This window comes from Siniperca chuatsi, linkage group LG10 (genome assembly GCF_020085105.1).
Source record: "Siniperca chuatsi isolate FFG_IHB_CAS linkage group LG10, ASM2008510v1, whole genome shotgun sequence".
NCBI classification, from domain to species: Eukaryota; Metazoa; Chordata; class Actinopteri; order Centrarchiformes; family Sinipercidae; genus Siniperca; species Siniperca chuatsi.
The window spans coordinates 12,771,029-12,791,923 of record NC_058051.1 but is presented as its reverse complement, the minus strand read 5'-3'; the positions used below and the strand labels follow the sequence as shown (position 1 = coordinate 12,791,923).

The window sequence follows — 20,895 nt, the reverse complement described above, 5'->3', positions numbered from 1 at the left end:
ACAGAATTTAAGACTTTTGGGATTTAAATAGTTAGGTCTATGGTTATTAATAAAAAGTTATTATCAAAGAGGATACGGTTAGGTAAATCAATCATTTGTCCTTTTTTTCTTCTAACATAAATCCTCCGCACATAAATCGTACTGTATTTTTAGGAGTGTATGTCTGTGTTCTAATCTCTACATGTAAGGTTTTTTTTGTTAAATGTCTGACGTCATTAAGACCTTGGACTAGAGCTCAGTTCTTGGAGTTTAGTTTTTTATTTACTCCAACCTTTCAAATATATTTACTACACAATGTATTCACAGCACACACACACACACACACACACACACACAGTGCAGCTATAGTTCTCTATTTGGCAAAAGGCCTTTTGTGTCAGAAACTTTTAGCCTTCTCCGTGTAGTATTTTGGGAGTAGAAACACAGCAAACTACAAGGCTGTGACGAACTGAAAGGACTGATGTGCATTAGTGTTCTCATCCTGAAAGCAGAAGGCTGCAAGTAAAATGTGTGTTTGGGAGGAATCCAGGACCCATAGAGTAGAGTACAGCACAAACACCAGCCAAGTTTGCTAAAGACCAGAGGAGAAAGCAAGAAGTGCAATGTTATGATGTCAGCCATCAAACCTTCAAAATAACAGTGCCAGTTGTGATTTCCTGAGACTTCCCAGAATTTTTGTTTCAAGCTGCTTGTAGTAAATGGCACTGCATCGTCAGGAAAATTTAGTTTTCCCCCTTTTTGGGCCGTTGTGAGTGGAAAAAATGTCCCTGCTCAAGTGGTCAAATAACTGCAGCTTTTTCAGCTTCTGTGTGCAGCCCGCCCGCTGAGATATAAGCAAGGGGCCAGACAACACCAAACAAAACAACAGTAAGCAGGCTCAACAGAATGGATTGCCTTGTGAGAGACCGAGTAAGCACAACAATATTTTTCTCCAAAAGCAATATTACCAGAGGTCCCTTTGTTTTAGTTTGATGAAAGAGATGGTCATCTGAGAAATCCTTTTCCCCTAATATTTATAAAATGTATATGGTCAGTATTTATTGGACATTTTATTCATCATAATGTAACACATTTTCCCAAGATGTACAGTAGTCTGAAATATTTCAGAGGTAAAGATGTGATGATTATGAATTTGAGGTAATATCATAATATCATATGCACTGTACTATAATCCACCTTATTTTTCAGAGAAGCATTTTCTCCTGAAGAATGTGCCAGGATTAATCCTGTGTGACCACGACAGAAAGGATTTTCACTCCTGAGATGTCATGGGGAAAGCGAACAGAACACCTATCTGTTACCTTTTACAAAGGGAACCAGAGTTCCTCCTAACTGAACAAATGGACCTGTCTTGTGCGAGAGGGGGACAAAGGCATTCTCACTTTCAACACCCACGCCACTGCAGCCCCAGCCCCGACTGCTGCCTAAAGACCAGTAAAACTGTTCAAATGTTTCCTCCGCCCCAGAGTCTGGGCTAGTTCCCCTTAATCTCGCACTAGTTGAGACCTCAAGAGTCTGTCACCTTTCCTGTCACGCTCGGCTGCCTGCAGCCCATTGGCCGGCAGCAGATTTATTTCTCCCTGTCAGGGCCAATAGTGTGGCGATGTGGCTCAGCCCACTGTTTAGTTACAGTGACAAACATGCTGATTAGAGAGGCCCGGATGATGGATGGCTCCTCGCCGGAGAGCGGCCCGAGTTTTTAGCGGGTCATAATGGGCCTGACACTGCACAGCCCCTCGCTCTCTCTTTCTCCCTTTTCTTTCTGTCCTCTCGTGGCGGAGAGACCCCTCCCCCACAGGTCACACTCAAAAGGTCAGGAGTTAACGGGCCAGCCTTTGCGTATTGCCGCCAAATCAAAATGACCCTGTTTGGAGTCATATTTGTAGACACTCCATCATGGCTATTGCGACACCTCTATTCCCTTCTTCCCCGTGCCCTTTTCTCCTGTGACCACAAGCTCCCACACGGGTAAATAGGAGGGTACACAACCCTGCTGGCTTATTTAAACTGCCGAGCTTTCACTCACCTCACTTTTGTGCTGCAGAGACACTCATGTGCACAATACACACACAGACACATAAACACCCGCTGCCTCCTTTAATGCAGCCTTACTTATAGTGTATAGTGTATTGAATTTATTTCTACCAATTGGATTGAGCATGTATCTTGCAGAGTGTGTTGGGGAGTGTTCAGTATTGAGTCATGCTTGAGAGACTGTTCTATCTGGAAATATAGGTCTACCACTTAATCCACTCTGAGGTCTGCAGTACTCAGACCTTTGCTGGAAGCCTGTGCCACTAAAACCTCTGGGATGATTTCACCAAAGAATATTTCAGCTGACCTTAACTTTGAGGCCAAGTTTCTTTCACTCTCTGCTACCTGGCTCACACTTGGTACATATAATTTTATATATATATATGATGGCAAAGTCTGAACCTGTGTCATTTTTAACATTTGCTATTAAACAGTCAATACATAGCAGATCCTTTGTTCTTGAGCTGCAACTTCAGTAAGAGGTAATGCGAGCCAGAAAGTTGGTTTGTAACAGAGTTGCTGCATAGCTTTGAATTTGAAGGGCCAGATGTTTAACCTGACTAGTGATTTTAAATATGCGGTCAGTCAAATCCGAAGAGATGGTTCTGGCTTAGCACTGTGGAGTCCAGGTCCTAGGGGCCACTTTTCCCCTGAACATCAGGATGTTGTGCCCAGAGGCACTGTGTGTGTGTGAAGCTGGGAAAGTGCGTTGCAAGACAGCACCTCATTTGTATTCCTTTTGAAACAGATGCTCGGCTGCATTAACGACTTCTAACTAAAACATTCATAAAGTGTTATTGGATTTTTAGCAGTGGGGTTAAGAAGTGTGACCTTGGAGGTCTGAAGGTTGCCAGCTCTTCTCTCTTGTTCCCTCCCTCCCGGCTTCCTCCCCTTTCCTCTTTCTCTCTGTTTGGACGCTCTGGTGACATCACAGCAGCTCCGCTTCAAATTGGATGCAGAGAGTGAGAAGTTCAGCAGTAGCCCAGGGCAGTGAATATTTTTCCATTTATTTAGGGGGGGGGATGGAGGAGAGGAATGGGGGGGAGAAGGACATGCAGACAAAAAAAGGGGTAGAATGCATTACAGGTTAAGTAATAAGTAATCAAAATAGTACCTTCTGTGTGTATGCATACTCCGCTCAATCTCATGGTTAAGTGAGCCATAGCTGTGCTCGAGTAGAATCCCCTTTGGACACCTGGCGGTTTTGATGAATAAATCAAGAGGTACAGAGAATGTGAGAGGGGCAGACAAAGTAAAGGGGCCTTGATGGTTGGTACCTTGCTTGTTTTGTCATAGTTTGAAGTGTAGGCATTATATTTGCCCCACTGATGTTCTAATTGTTGCACAGCCTGGCAAAGCTGTTGATATAATTGCCATATTAAAATATCTATCTAATAGATCTTTCCTTCTGAATTTTTTAATCAATCAGTAGTACAACATTTAAAATAAACTCATGCACACTGCACTCATACATTGTCGTTGAAACTCAAAATATGTAGCCTATTTGAAAATACATTAAAAGAAAAATAACTCATCTGATGAACATTTTAACACATAAACACACAAACATTTTTTATCAACAAGGCAACAGAGCATTGTGCAGAAACTTTAGTAAAGCTCTGATCTCTTTCGTAGAAAAGGTTTCAGTCGTAGTCATCTGGACACTGTTTTCAGAATCAAGATGTTTTGGCCTCTGATCTCTTTGTGTCTCACTGGCATCTGCACAAAGGTAAGAATAGGTGTTAACTTCACTCATCCAGTAGCAGTACAGAATAATTCTATGTCCCAAGTCTCTAATTTAGTTTGAAGGAAGATCTGAGATACTATTATTATACAATAATGCAGTCTGTAAAAAAATAATCCTAAACTGAGTTACAAGTCAGTGTTTCTCAAATTTTCTGTCATTTTATTTGTCTCTCGTTTCTTCAGTGAAACTCTGTTTAGGTGTCTGTCTTTTACTACTGAGGAAATCTTTATTTTTTCAGTGTAACTAAATATGCAGCTGCTGCCTCTAGAAAAGAGACATTTGATCTGGAAAGAACTAATCTGGCTAAAAACACATTGTGATGACACAGTGACACATTAAACTGACCATTGACCAGTAATGATGTCATTCAACTGTAGCCAAAATGGCAACTAGGCCTAATACTTCTGGCATTTTCAAAGGCTCAGGAATTGTGCTGGACCTAATGAGGAAATTCTCCTCTGTTCTCCTGTAGCATAATGGCATCTAAGTAGACACACATAGGGAGGTTGTCACACCCATGCCTTCAGGTATGGTGTTTGAAATGCTAGTGATGCTTATTAGTCTCATTTTTAAATCCTCATAACCTCCACTGTTGGTTTGTGGTCAGTGTGAAGCTGAACCGAGGCACCATCACATTTCTCCCACTACAGTTAATAGACCAGTATGAGTCACCTCATTCCTCGGCCTGTCCCTCTGCTGACTGAATCTGTCTATGGGGTTTGTGCGGCCGCTCATGCATGTGTATAAGCTGTGGAGACAGAGGCCCACAGAGAAATCCAGGAAATCCTAGGCTCTGGTCCCATTTCTTGAAAAGATATGTGTTTTCTGTGTGTGTAGTGTGTACAGTGCACTTTATGTGTTAATGGCTTTCAGCCTGGGCCTGGAGGAAAGGCCATGTAGAGAGAAGCTCATACTCAAACAGTCATTCGCAAAACGCATATCACATTACGCAGCGTACACTCTCTGATTCAAGCTCACACTCATGTAGTAGTTATGGTTCTAATCAACTGATCAGTCTTGACATTAACGCCACACCTTCAAAATAAATTGCAATTGCATCGAATAAAAAAAGTTGTGGATTGACTTAGACTGTGGCATCTATGATCAGTTCTTATTTGCTCCCCTGTCACAGGCTCTCCACAATAATATCTGGAAAAATGGATTGGTCATTGGATTGGTAAATCAGTCTGAAGGGCTGGACCCTCGTAACACAGCAAGTGTAATCTAGTGAGAGAGAAAGTGCTAAGCCACCATGAAATAGAGGTTGGGGTTTGATGCCAGTCCCGGTTTGTCTTGTCACCCTGCCAAACCATCTGTAAAGACCAGAGGGAAAGTCAGAACAGTATTTCCTCTACTCCAATCCATCTTTAACTAAACTGACCAACCAGCAGGAGCAACCTACCAGTAGGACCCCACAGCCTGAACTGAATGTTGAAATCCTTAACAATGAAAAAGCCACTTTCAATGAACATTCACTGCATATACTGTATGAATGCTGTGGGGTTACCATGGTCACAAAATATCTTTGACATTACGCAGTTGTTGTGCTGTATTTGCCGAGTGGATTCTTGCTGGAACGGATCTCGATCATATTTCTGAAGAGATGTAGCCCAGAGACTGCTCATTAAACTGGCCACCCATGCAATAAACATATTAAATAAACCACAGATTAGAAAAGGCTGTCTTTTTGTTTTACCGGTCTCTCAGCAAAGAAATTGTGGTGCCCAGTTTGAGATGGATTTGATGGCTTTTAAGTATGCCTCTTTTTAATAATGCCCAATCTACAACGCTAGACTATGCTTTATTGGTCTGTTTGAGTCCGAGCACAGGGCCATTAGCAGGGGCCAAAATAGCCCATAAAAGTTGGGCCAAGTCTAATTATGTGCCGGTATTACAATATTAAGTGTTTTGGAATGTGTCAACAATGCTCTATAGTTGATATCTTGCCTACGTCTTCATGGTAATTAACATAAAACAGTCAATAACTGGTCAACCACTCTTGATTTTTGCCTTCAAAGACCTACACTGATGACTGACCATGCCCTAATTTTTATTTCTTAATGGTTCAAGTTTCAACATAGGGGGGCATTCTTCACTGGGCTTTCCTACTCAAGCTGGTGAACTTTATTTCACTTCAGAATTACATGCTTGGATGTGGAATGATTAGCATAATTGTCCCATGTTCACATATGGCTCGTATTGACAGTGAAGCAGAACTGCATATCAAAGAGGATTGCATAATCACCATAATTACAAATGAGGATGCAATTACTGATATTATTGCCTTATGAGTGTTGATTTTGTTTTGCACACTTATCAAAGCTGAACAAAGAAAAGAGAAAAGGAAGAGGTTGTGTTGTACGTGAGCAGTATTATACTTCTTTAACTGCTTGCCCTGGTGGCGTTAATTCTTAACTTCCACTGACAGAGCTTCCTTGGCCTCTTCCTCAAGGTTAATATCTTTAATAAAAGTTAATATGTGGAAAAGCTAACACTCTCCTGGTCTGCCCCACCAGACTAAATTAGACTTCTCACTGGACTGGCCTCGCTCTCTGTATCATTTGTTTGGGTGACGTGTGAGGAGCAGTAAATTGCTTTCTTATGCTGAATGTTCATTCTGCTGACAGCCTTGTGTTGTTTATCTGACCTGCTTTGATTTAAAATTTCATAGCTGCAGCCTGGGGTTTGGTGGAAACTGCAGTCAGATAATGTGTGTGCAAACCCTCTCATCACCTTACCTTACCCATCACCTCCCCGCCTTTCTTCTTGTCAGCTTCTCATGTCAGCCAAATTTCTCTACAGACTTCTTTGAGAACTGTTTTATGTCTTCTAAATGTCTTTTCATTACAGCTCATTTTGGCACTTCAGCAGAGATTTTGAGGTTTCTCAGGTCTGTTATACTGTGTGAATGTTCATGAAAATGGCAAATGTTTTTCTCTTGCCATGAATTTACTGTTATTCTCCTTTATTTGAAGACTTTGAGGTGAGTAGGTACAGTGCCATTTTTTGCACTCCATTTCATTTCATTTACTTAGATGCCCTGAGGAGGATGATTCAGTAGAGTGTATTCATGCTTGCCTATGTGCAAAATATCTACATAATATGTAATGTGCTCTTTGTGTATGATAAAATGACACATATTTGTATGTATGGGTATACCAAGCTTATTATTATTTTCTGTGTATCTGTGTGTGAGAGAGAGCGTGTGTGTACAGACAGATGTGCATGGAAGCGTAAAGGGAGCATACCTTGCGCGCAGCCACAGTCAAGGCCTCAGGCCATGTTTGCACTGGGTGACAATAACCCCTTTTATACTGCTTCTGCCTTCACCAATGTTTTGATTTCTACTTAAAGTTTTATGTCAGTGCCCTCCCTCAAGGGTGCCATTACCTTGTATGCTAATAGAGCTATGCATATTCTATTACTGCTGTCAGGGCAAGATAAGGGACACATTCAGCAAAGGAGCACTTAGGGGCCAATGAACCCAGTGAGGCGTCCTGCTGCTCCTGCATTATCAGTCATCTTCACATCTGAATGGAGCTGGCTTATGGGCCTTCTCCTCTCTCTCCCTCTCTCTCTCTCTGTAGTAATGACTAAGGACCGTCTTCCGAAATAATCAGTCACTGGGAAACCGCCCGATTCCTATCTTACACACACCCAGACACAGGCGGCCATGTGCGCGCACACATACACACATTGAAACCATGCACAGCTGCAGGCTCAATCTAAACCGACCACAAAGAATGCAAGAGCAGGGCAATAACACTAACACTGTCACACGGAGACAAACATGTCTCATTTGGGGTCAGTTTGGATGGGGCTAAGTAGGTCTTTATTTTCAGACTGACTGAAGTCTTCTCTCCCGCATAATGGTAATGAAGCCATATGGTATGTGGAATTGGATTACTAACAAATGTTCCATACCACCGTCTTTCCCCTGGCTTTCTTTTTTTCTTCACAACCCCCCCTCCCCAATCTCTCCCTCTCTCTCTCACTTTCCCCCTCTCTCTCCCCTGTGTCGCTGTCCCCCAATAAAGCAGCCATTTCAAATTGGAACAGCATGTTGTCTAGGAGTGCGCACCTCATTTATAAGATTAAATTAAAAGCCAGCCATGCTCGGATGGCATTTTGGGATGATGAGGAGAAGGAGGGAGGTTATGGGAGGAGGGAACCATTTCAGCTGCACACAATCATCTTCCTGTCATGTGATTTGCTAGTTCCTGGTGGTGACACCTTCTTCCTGTCACCTGCTATGATGTGTCAAATGCCACACCTAAGACCCTAAAGCCAATGTATCCAGGATTATGAGCTCTTGCATTTTTTTTTTTTAGTTCAACCATACTTTTGAAATGTTATGGAAGCCTTTTTAACACGTGTTATGAAGTAGCTAAACATGGTTACAGGTTTGTGCCTTGTCACAGACACAATGAAATGATATATCACACTCTGAGCTAAAAGGGTCTTGCAAATTATGCTCTATAAATGGAGGAAAATCTCATTCTGTTCTCTACCTAAAAACAGATGAACTTTTATTGAAAACGTGGAAGCGATTAGTTTAAGGGGCGTCTTTTAGTGTAATTCCCAAATGAAACGAGCAGACCCTGTATTTATGAAGCCTGTAGCACAAAGAAGGGAGCTCTTAATGAGGCAATTAAGCTGAGGGGTCGAGAGACTTTGATCTAGAGCACAGTGATTTTTACAAAAACATCGCACAGTGATAGATACTCATAACTCAGGGCCCTTAATTGTGCTTAATTTGTTTGGAATAGGAATGTGCTTTCAATTAAAGTGTGGATTTGGGCCTGTGTGTTTAAAAGAGGCTGTCAGGGAAAATTAAGAAGCAGTTTGGTTCCCCTCCTGTATTACTGTTTTTTATCACGGCCAGAGAGCGAGAGAAAGTCAGCAGATAGACAGATGAAGAGGCCAAACAGAGAGATTGTAATTAGGCAACAAAAACAGACCCCTCAGAAGAAGCCATGAATGGATGGATGGATGGTTGAACAGGGCAGATGAGGGAATTATTGCACGTCTCCCCTCTATATGTGGGTGTCTGGCTCAGCAATAAACAACAACTGTTCTTAAACCAACACAAGAAATAGTATCATCAGGGCGATTATAACAATCTTGATGACAATGCTTCAGTCAAATGCATATTGTGATTTTAGGTCAGGCAATAATTGTTGTACAATTGATTTTAATGTAGTTATTTGCACTATTTGGGGCTTTACCTGTTGGCTTGCCACTTTTTATATTATAATCACATTTTATATCACTATGCAACATCATAAGAACATAGCAATACATAATTATACAAAAGTATTTGGCACATGGCACATGTTTTTATGAAAGCTAGTTTTCATGGTATTTAGTCAAATCAAAATTCCAGCAATGAATTTATGAATGTCATACAATATACAGTATATATGTTAATATTAGATAATATGCAGATAATTACTGCAATGCTACAATAGCGCTGTCAAAATTGGGCAAAAATGACGTTCGATTATTCCTTCTAAAAAATAACGACCCCCAACGGGTTACCCGCTTGAGCAAGTTCTAAGCTGCTTATAACACGCATACAAATATAAATGTCAAAATTTTTGTTAATATGGACATGCTACACATTATTTAATCAGTTAGATTCTCCGCAATTCAATTGTTCAGTTCATTTTACGGAAACCATGAGCACCAAAGTATAAATTATTCAGATTTACCTGCATGGTCATTCCTCTATTATTTATATTCTTTTAGTCCGTAAGGGTCCACCGATCAAAAGAATCAAAACGGGGTTTCATAAAAATGAATCCAAGTTGAAATAACTATGGTAACCTTAGGCTTTCATCCTTTCAGGTGGGCTGCCAGTGAAGTTTTATGGTATTTCCAAATGGGGCTTTTTAGATTGCTCAGAGTGCAAATGACTCTCTCTGCGGCTGAGTCGAGTTGTGAACTCTCTGCCATCATTACCACATGGTTGTTGTTGAATTATTAGCTTGTTTCAGCTTGACCTACATTTCATTATCAATCAATGAAAGTGACGTTGTGTGACTCTGCGGTAGTGCTGCCCCCCCCAAACACAATTTTTTTTACAGTTCGATTATATAATCGAATTTAGAATATTCGTTGACAAACTTATGTGACAATAACATCATGTTTAGATATGCAGAAATGAAATAAGTTGTCCAGTGGCAAATGCATGAGATAGTTAGAGGGATAGGTGCTACTAAAATACAGTCAACATTCCAAACTGTAATCCTTTAAGGACTTCCTATAATCAGCCAATATAATGTTTATCAGTTATACGATAAATATGTCATAAATGGTGGTGACTAACGGCACTAAAGCATGAAGATATATTGATACATGAACAATCTGATATTATTACTCAAACAATACAATGTTACCTGTGAACTAAATGAAGCTAAACTCTGCTTCCCCGTGTTAAAACAACTATACAGCATATCTGTTGCCTTCACATGGTGGTGTTTGTTTCTGATTTGAGCTTGAGTTTTAAAATTGTGGCAATTGGATGAATAATACTGGAGTTGTAATGTGCGTGTCTGGGGCTGGTTCTACTTTTATGTTTGTTTGTTTATTAGCTGTCATGATTTAAATACCTGGGCGTACACTTGGACAATAAACTGGACTGGGCCAAGAACACTCAAGATGTTTACAGGAAGGGCCAGAGCCGCCTCTATTTCCTGAGGCTGAGGTCCTTCAACATCTGCCGGACAATGCTGAAGATGTTTTATGAGTCTGTGGTGGCTATTGCTATCCTGTATGCTGTTGCATGCTGGGGCAGCAGGTTGAGGGTAGCGGACGCTAACAGACTCAACAAACTGATCCGTAAGGCCAGTGACATTGTAGGGGTGGAGCTGGACTCTCTGGTGGTGGTGTCAGAGAGGAGGATGCTGGCCAAACTACACGCCATCTTGGACAGTGTCTCCCTCCCGCTCCATGACGTGCTGGTCAAACAAAGGAGTATCTTCAGCGGAAGACTCATCCCACCAAAATGCACCACAGGAAGTCATTCCTGCCTGTGGCCATCAAACTCTTTAACTCCTCCCTCTAAGTGTTAGTCTGTATGACCCTAGGTCACTAAACTGGACACTGATCATTACATCTCTGCCATACTTGAAATAATTGTGCAATATTCTGTGTATTACTCCTGTGCAATATTTAGTCTTCCTATTTTAGTTTTTCCTATTTATTGATATTGATATTATTCATACCTCCATTACTGCTGTGCAATATCTTAATAATCTCAATAAGCTACACTTACAGTAACTCGACAGTACATGCACCACTACTTATTACTTATATTATTACATTGTTTTTTACTGGTAAACCCACTTGGTACTTCACACTTATTTTATTTTATACTTATACCCACCTGGTACTTAATTTATTTTCTGACTTGTTTTTATAGTGTATTGTATTACATATTTTGCTAGTACTTTCTCCTGTGTGCACTGACGTAAATGCGAGCTGCTGTAACAAAGAGTTTCCCTTCGGGGATCAATAAAGTATTTCTGATTCTGATTCTAAATCCACTCACTCGAAGCCCTCACAAATATAGTAATATACTGTATGTCGGTACCTGTGTGCGCGATGTCCTCTCAGATCCATATGCTTCATATATGTTTGCAATCTATAATATTGTCATCCTGATTTTCCATATTATAACTTTTTTACTGTTATTTTGGTCTGTTCTGTACACATGATATCTATTGCATGTATGTCTATCATGGACCCTCTTCCAGGTCACATAGCAGCCTATTTCCAACAAGTGTCAGCTAGTTAAGGAGATGAACGGGGATTCTCTCTCTTGACCTGAGTGGTGTGTTTGCACGTCTGTGCATGTGTCTGAATGACACACTGAATGTGTGAGAGAGAGAAAATCATGGCAACCAAAAAAAAAGCAGAATATGTGGTCACTGTTCGACAGGTGAGGTTGAGACAGAGATGCACTTCCTCCTACAATGTACAACATTCAATGAAATAAGGAACATTTACTTTAACAACTCTGTAATCTCAGATTTCAAAGAGCTAAATGACCTCTCACAATTAAAAATACTCCTAGGAGAAGGAGACAGGGCATATTTTGCTGCCTAATATTTATCAACATGCCACAACCTGAGGGACAGTGAATGAACTACACACACACACAAACACAGTCAGAAAAAAAATAATGTAGTGTTTAGTTTTCACTTTTTGTATTTGTATTTTAACTGCATGTCTGCAGTTTATTATTATTATTATTATTATTATTATTATTATTATTATTATTATCCTATCTTACTGCGCTGTATATTTTTTAATATATATTTTTATTTTACACATGCTTTGGCAATGTTAACATCTGTTTCCCATGCCAATAAAGTCCAATTGAACTGAATTGAGAGAGGGAGAGAGAGAAAGAGAGAGAGAGAGATGGGAGTCTGTGCTGACAGGCAGATGGTCTCTCTCACTGTCTCCCGAGGTCTTCCACTTCACACCCCATTACACCCGCCTCTTCCCATCAGCTTGTTGTCTGTCATTTACTGAGCTCTAACATCCACTCCCTCTCTCTTTGCCATTCTCCTTCTCCTGCTCTCACTCACGTGCTCTCTCAACCCTCCATGCTTGTCTGCTTTGTTGGCTGCATGTCAAGTGTCAGGTGCAATCCCAGCTGATTGATCCGCTGTGGCATGTGCGTGGGTGTAAAACCAGTAAAGTGATGTCCCCCCACTCACTCCGTCTCTTTCTCCCACATCTCTCCCTCTGTCCATGGGGCTGTCTGCATTGGTAAAGATTCTGCTTGTTGAGAGGCCAGCAGGCACCTCAGCGGTCTCCAAGGAGCTGTTAGGGTGAAATCCCCCCAGCAAAGATACTTGGCAGCCATTTACAGCCACTAAGGACAGAACCTCTACTGATCCCACTGTTGTGCCTTCACTGTTGGTGAGTAGCAGGCTGTGTCTCACAGGCCATTCATGGCCGAGTCTATAGCAGTGCTCGAGTGACTGACTTGTTAATTCAGGGTTTGTGTTTACTAGTGTTAAATGTCAGAAAGATTACCTTCGAAACCCATTATGTTATATGATACTGACTGTACTGTTATGAGAAAGTAACAATGTATGGCATTTTATTAATAAAATGATCAAGAAAAAACAAAATAGCAATTAAAACCTAAATTTTAAAACTGTATTTAAAGACTAAAGCAGTAGAGTCTGAGGTATACTGACTTTAAGTTCTAGTGTAAGTTAAGTTCCACAAACCCTGGACCCTACATTTCCCATAATGCAAAACTCCACAGCCGCGTTTGTGTCACAGGCTTTCTGCCATAAATTTGTAGTCTCAAAACCCAGTTTGAGATAACCCTATTTTTTTCAGACATGACAAAGCTCCTCCAGGTCCACAGAAGAAATTATACAACTGTTTTCACAGAGTAGTAGTCCTCATGACAAGTAAATACACATGTAAAATCGATGGAATACCTCTTTAATAATGATTCTTTAGTTAATAACACTATCATTACTCTACTTAATATGGCCCTCTAAACACAATTTCACTTTAATATAAAGCAGAAATATACAAAGTGAATCTTGTTTTTTTCCTCTGCTAACTCTTCATCTATCACTCCCTCTATGTTACACTTGGCTGCTGTCCATTCATTTTCCATTCTATCTATTTTCCTGCTTCCCTCTATTTTCCTATCAGTTTAAAATGCAAGGGGCAAATCTTTCCTGGATCACACTATCCAATCAAGCCTAAAACCTAAGCCTAAAACTACTACTCCTTAACCACACAAAGGCCAGTTACTCATTATTGTGCTCTGTATTAACTCAATTAGCTGCACCTGTAGCATGCTGCCTCCAGCTCCTAATGCTGATGCCAGCAACCAGCCGACATCTACCTCACCTTCCATACAGAGTAAGAGTCATCATGACCAAGTTAAGGGTTATGTCTGATTATAAGGTTTCATGGGAGACAGGTGTGTGACGAATAGGCCCTGCCCCTATACCTGTTCAGGTAGTTTGCTAGATTCAACATAACCTCTAACTAATGTCTCATAGTAAAAATTAGAGCCTGACCTATGCTGGATTTTTGAAGCTGATAACCTTGTCGAAATTTTAAGTGTAAAAATATAAAAAACAAAATTGCTAATGATATATCGGATACTTCATATCGGGTACAACATCTTCTTTTCTTTATACATAAACACATACTGTAACATAACCACACATTATGGATACGGATTCCTTAGATTTGTTGTGACCAAGGTATGTACTGAGCGAGACATGTTACTCTTGAAAAATTAATTTGTCAGTGCTGTCAGGTGGACAAACTATGTGATGGTGCCACTGTGTTGAAACTACCTCAAACACATCTTTGGCATTTCTGTAAATATAGTTTCTTGTTATTCATTGGCTGACATTTGCAATAAACTAATGATTTATTGGTCGAGCTTTAGTAAAAATATAAGTATACTGTTATTAACCATAGTGCTATTTCTACCTCGATGTGGTTTATTATGTTTACATTCAGCAGACCATTCAGATGAGAGGTGTTTCAGTTGATACCGTTTGGTGGAGTAGGGTAAGGAAATCTCAGTGTCTGGAACATATTGTATGTGGATGGATTTAATAAAAGATCATACAAGATCAGTCCTTTGGAGCAGGCCTTTAAAACAGCTCGTCATTTATTAGATTTCTACTATAGTACAGACAAGGTTCTCCAAATTGTTCAATTCATTGTCCCCTCTGGATCAGCGTATGCTAAAGATTTGCCAGCTAAGCAAAATCTCCTGAGCTGTTTCCTGCTTCTTTCTCTGCTGGCTTTGTTGTAGAGGTAAACCTGGCCTCACAGAAAAAAGAGCCTTTAATTAGCTTGAATAATAGCCATGCATGTGTGGACTTAATCCCTTTGGCCAGCGCTATTCCGTTAATGGTTTCCTTGTCACTCACCGGGCACTGCATAAAAGCACGCTCTGCTTTTCACTCCCAACACCTCTCTTTCTTTCTGCTCCGTCCCTCCTACCCTAGCCCACCACTCCTAGACCCAAGCATCCTTCCTCCTGCTGACCACCACCGACTTATTCTTTTATTCCCTCCCTCCATCCCTTGTCTTTTGATTGAGCCCTTGAATTATGATGAATCTGCCCTTTGTCTGCTTTAGGTGGTTCTCCCACTCCTCCCTAATGAGAGAACAAATTACTCACTTGTTGCATTCGTGTTAACTATAATACTGTTTTTTTGTTCCTTCTATGCCACCACCAAACAGACTCTGGACTTGCCAAGACATTTTTTTTCAGTACTGTATACATAAACAGGTTTTTTCCACAAACTACAGTGTAAAAAGTAATTTGACTGTCCCAAATTCAAAACAGTTCACAGGATCTTCATGTCAAGTGATGATGTAATACCAGTGATAAACTGGTTTTGTTACAGCTGCAGTCATGACTTGAACCTTCATCTTAGAGATTGTGATTCAGCGTGACAACTGACATTTAATAAGAATTTAATATCCTCATGCTTTTCCTCTGATCTTTAGATGAAATTTGCCAAATGCCAGTGGGTTGGTCACAAGACACGTGCATCGTACCCTCTGCTCTCAGTCTATATTTTGGTCCATTGACAGCAGAGGTGAGAGCTAAAGACCTATAGAAGAGCACTTTACAGCCAAAGAGTTTTAGTATGTAAATCAATAAGAGATGGAGCAAGGCAGTACATTTTCATTGTTGAGGCTCTGTCTGGACTGCCAGCGCGTGACCTGCTCCAGAGGGAGACGGAGCATAGCTCAACAACATCTAACCAGGACCATTATTGAGCCAGATTATCCTTCCTATTAATTTTCTCTGTCTCTCTCTTTCTCTCTGTGTGTCTGTCTCTCTGAGTGTTATTTTTTCCATGCTTCTGAATGCCAAGAGGCAAACAGGCACAGGTTTAACAGACAAACAATGGCCATAGATGTCCACCTCATATAGGGGAAAGACACTCTCCCTTGCAATTTTAGGGGCCCAGTATAAATCTTTTAAATTATAAATCAATAAATAGTTAATACAATAATAGGAATCTTTATAAATATTTAAGTAAGAGGATAGAGAGGTGGGGGTAAAACGTCAGAGGAGCTGTGTGTACTACTGAGTGCAGAAAGTAACACTGGTGCATATGCACACTCATGCAGATTAACAGTGAAAAAACAAGAAGGCAGAAGTAGGTCCACATTTTGTATAGTCTGCTTTATGCCATTAACTTCTGAATATGTTTTTGGAACCTATAAGAGGATGTCTGTGTGTATGTGCACAGGTAGGCTAATCCATAATAGATGTGCACACATGCGTGTCAAACATGACAGCGTATGGGCAACTTTAAGTAAAACTGATTAAATGTTTTAACATTTGCACATAGTGTATATCTCGAATCACAGGCAATCAACTTTGGAGTTACACCGCTTTTTGTAAACACAGTAATCCCAGCTTTGGCAATCATGCTGGTAGAATATAAACAACTGCCATGTTTTAGCTGCATGCAGGGTGCTAACATGAACCAAATGCATCCACTGACAAAATGTGTTTTAACACCATAACTGAGCAAAAGAAAACAGGGTAGATACGTTTTCAAAACATACTGGTGCACATTTTCTCTCTTCCCCTCTGCCTGTTTATCCTCCCATCCTTCTATCTCTCTGACAGCACTAACATCGTTCCCCCTCTCCGTCAGGAGTTAATTTGCCGGAACATTCCCGCAGCACACTGTGATCACCTAGTGAATACCCCATAATTCTCCCTGCCTCTGCCTCTCTCTCTCATCCAGCCATGGAAATGACACAGAGGGGTTGACAGTTCAATTTACCCGTAACGGATGGCAGCTATCACGGCAGCCCTTTCCTGTTGACTTTTATTTTTACCTGCCAAGAGAGAGATGCTGCTGGAGCGCGTCCCGCCGTTCACCCCTGTAGACTCCAGCGGCGCCTCCTCTCCTCATCATCACTGCTGGTCCTCTGGGGAGAGATGCTGCCACTTGTTTATGTGACCCTGTCAGTACCCCCCTACACATACACGTTCTACTCCCCTGTGTACTTATCAAGCAAATTATTCCTCCATTGCCACCCCTCCTCTTCTCATCTCCCTGTTCTTCATAATGGAGGAATTATTGATCTATATCTTTGGTCATGATGCCTCTCAGCTTGTTGTCGTTAGCCCCTCAGCATGCCATTGATATACTCCCCCTCCTCCTCTCTTCTTCTAAATGATTTTCTCCTTCCTCTCGCCTCTTTCCCATTATCCACCTCCGCTTTACATAAATCCACCCGGTCATTAGATCCATCAAAAGCTAATGATCATCATCTTTTTTCCTTCACTCCTGTCTCTTTTTTTCAGTTTCTCCCTATTGCTCACTTTCTTTTGCCTTTACATGCACACACATTCTGATACACAAGTACAGCATACATATGTGCACACATATATGCATACATACAGTATATACAGTACCTATATAAATACACACACATACAGTATACTGTACATGTAATGTTATTACCATGCTTGTGAAGATAAGACATACTTATACAGATGACCAACAATTGGATAATTTTATGATACAACTGCTTTGTAATTGCATATTTACAGTATACTGTGGTTGGAATATAATTGAAGACCCAGAGTAATATCTAGTAATATCTGCTAGACACATACACACACGTACACACACACACACACACATGCACACACACTCCTCTGCTCTCTCTGTCCCAAGGAGACGCTCCTTCATCCTGGCATAGCTGTCAGCCGTAGAGGACGTCTATTTGTGTCATTCATTACCCTCCTGTCTCCTTCGCTAATAATGAGCTGCACTAATAATAAAACAATTATAGAGAGGGGACAAATTCACTTATATACCTCTGCCCCTTCCCACCCTGCCATCTTTCCATCCTCTCTATTAGACATTAACATTTCTGGTCTGTAAACTCTGTTAGGTCTTCCTTGTGCCCGAGCTCTGTCAAAGCCAGCGCGAACATCCTGAGAGTGTGTCTGACAGATAAATGATGAGACAGAGACACATGTCGCTCATTTGTAATGTTAACCAGGCAGTTAGGGTGCTGCCCCCTCCCCTCAGTGCCTGTAAAATTAATTCATCTGTCCCTTAGATGATGCATGAATGTCATAATGAGGAATCCGTGGCCACTAGTTTGTCATTGAGCAAAGGTCGAGGCCTAGAGAAAGACTAATTGTGCAATATTTTGAGTTTCCAGTTTGTGTGGCTGGATAGCATCCCTCCATACTGTTCTCTGCTGCCAGCTGGGATTAAATTGGTGGTGAGCCAGCAGGAACCAGGTTCTAACACCTAAAGTCTTAGCTCCTCTATTCATGACAAGCAGATACAAAACCCCATAGATTTCAATATCCCATAGATGTCAATGTATAATCAAAGACAGGGCTTCCCTGCCACCAAAAATCCAATTTAACTGCTGGCACTGAGGCGATACTGAAGGTGGGCACACAGGGGTACACAGGTTTCTCTCTGCAATTTGATCTAATCAGGGTCTGATTCAGATTCAGTCAGGACACCATGTGAGAAAAGCTTCGAGCAGCTTGCCAATCAGCCGACTAGCAGCAAGAGGGGGCATCCAGTGCTTCTGGAGGAGACCCATGGCTTCTATAATAACTGAAACAGAATGGGAACTTTTGGGATAACAAGGCTCTTTTCTTCCACCTGCAGGGTGGTCTTGACACTTTAAGGTCTACCTCAGTCAAGTGATTCAGGAAGTAACATTGTTTTACAGTGCATGTGATATTTTTGGCAATAATATTCTGAATACGGTGATGCCATGAGGTGTTATTAGCTAAAAATATTGTGAAATCACTCTTCAGTATCTTTGCGCATACAGTATCAATAGTGTTTTCCGAAGAAAATGTAATTCAGGGACCTGAAATGTATATTTTACTGTTGCTGAAGAATATGCCAGTAAGTCACTTGGTCACTATAAAGTGTCTCAAATGCCTCATTAATTAAAATAAATAAATATATGGCAATGGCTGGTTGGCAAGCTGTTTCCAAATATTTAGCCAAACTAAATTAAGGGATGTTTAATTGTTAATTGAGTTATGGCTTCATTAAGGGATTAAACTGTAAAATAAGACTACACTGTTCAATTCAGTTTTAAGAGTTAAGAACTGACTAATGCCTAATGAGCATGTATGCCATGCAGGGGGTAATAAACCATCGTTATTCTGTGCCCCAATTACAGTAATCTATTTCGGGTCGTGAGTTTTCAACATTTTTCGCTGCTGTGAAGCTTAAAAAATGTACTTAAGAAACACATTTTCAGAATTCATTAAAGTAGTCACAGCATAGAAATTATATTTTCCATATTAGATCAAATACAGTATGTGGCTTTAAATGGTCAGACTTACTCCATACTCCATACATACAATACTAGCTTTTTTAGAAATATATAATATACATGACTTTTGAAAAGAAGCAATACTTTCGAAAGACAGGCTATGATGTTTTATAATATATTTTAGTGGTCAATTACAAGCCAGCATAGGCAAAATGGCTATTAAGAAACCACATTTAGTGTTTATTATCTCTGTATTACTAAATACACTATTTTATAGCATAACTTTAACCTCATTGATATTAAAACTACTCAATTATATACATTAATACAGTAACATAACATATTATGAATATTCCTACTTCTACTTTCAAAGCATTTGAGATACTCATTATACAATATAGATCAGTACACATACAATACAGACTGCATGTGTGTGTGTGTGTTAGCGTATGTGTGTTATGCAAGGTTATTATCAGCCTGAGTGTGGAAGAAGTCCCCACTCAGCACCTAGCGAGCCTTAAACTGCAGTCATAGCACTACTGTAGTGAGAGCAAGAGAGACCTGGAAAAAGTGAATTTTCAGCAGATTTAAGGCAAAACATTCCTTCCTCTGCTTCCTCTTTCAGCTCTGTTTAAATATTATGGCCTGCCTGTCCTGACCAGCAGGCCATTTGAATCTTTAAGCAGAAGAAGAAGATGGAATGCATCCCCAACAAAACCATGGTTAATGTTTAAAGAGAAAATAATGGAAATACAATGTCAGGATCACACCAGAGAGAATCAAAAATGTGTTTTATTACTGGGGAATATGACTAAATAATACATTAGATGTGCATGTTTTACATCATTGTGAATACTGAAACACCACTGAATGGGTGGAAAGTATCCGAGGTGGTGACAACCCGTGGGCTTCTACATAGACAAGTAAACAAACAAGAAAACAAGATGTTTTAATGGATGGTGGTGAATGTTCGATAATTGATGCAAGACTATGTGCACATGGTTTTCTAGACAAAAGGGCTGTGACAGTTTTGCTTGCTTGTATTTTTTAGTGATGATGTTTCACTAATCTTAATGTATTTTTGAAACCTGCTTTTCAGTGCTCACAGGTAGATTTGCTCATCTGTGAACATTGCATGAGAAATTCATGTGTTTCCTACTTTTCAAGGCAGAGGTGCTAAAACACATTCTTTCTAATAATAACCATTTGAAAGAAAATGCCTTACAATCATTTATATTTCAAGTTTAACTCTAATTCATCTTATGGTGACCTATAGTCTTATTTTCTACAATTGTGTCCATTCCTATCCAAGCACAACTGAACGTTAATAAACATGCCCACAAAGTATTCAGCTGCACTGTCTGTGAAGTGTGTTCAGGAAGGTCAGAGCACTCTGGCTGCCCTGAGGACAGCACTAAAGTCATTCAAGCCTGTTTTAGTGTCTGGTCACCCTGATACTCACACACAGCTAAAGTATGACCTGTGGCAGCGAAACTGAGTACAAGCCTGTGGTCTCTGATCACTCACATGGTGGCCTTGACTTTATTTTTGGGCAAACTGTCACAGTATTTAAATACATTTGGCACTGTACAGCCACGGCTCAATGTTCTAAAGTTTAAATTTAGGAAGTAGGAAGGCCTGCCAAATGACCAAGCCAAAAAAAAGAAAGTTGGGAGCTTTGCCTAAAATTCTCATATTAGTCTATATAAGCACACATGTATGAAAGAATCAGGCTTGTGACAAAAAAGCGAAGTGCAAAAACAGCAATGCAGACTTAGAACAGCTCTCGCTGA

General features: G+C 40.4%; 1 long non-coding RNA gene across 2 annotated transcripts in view; it reads left to right on the top strand.

The window, feature by feature from the left end:
- The window catches only part of LOC122882785, a 51,839-nt gene that overhangs the window by 18,637 nt on the left and 12,307 nt on the right, over nt 1-20,895 (top strand). The window contains exon 3 of one of the 2 annotated variants that reach the window (XR_006379460.1): nt 12,572-12,718. The exons of the other annotated variant lie outside the window; for it this stretch is intronic. This is a non-coding gene — a long non-coding RNA (uncharacterized LOC122882785). The remainder of the gene's footprint in view (nt 1-12,571; nt 12,719-20,895) is intronic. 2 annotated transcript variants of the gene reach the window in all.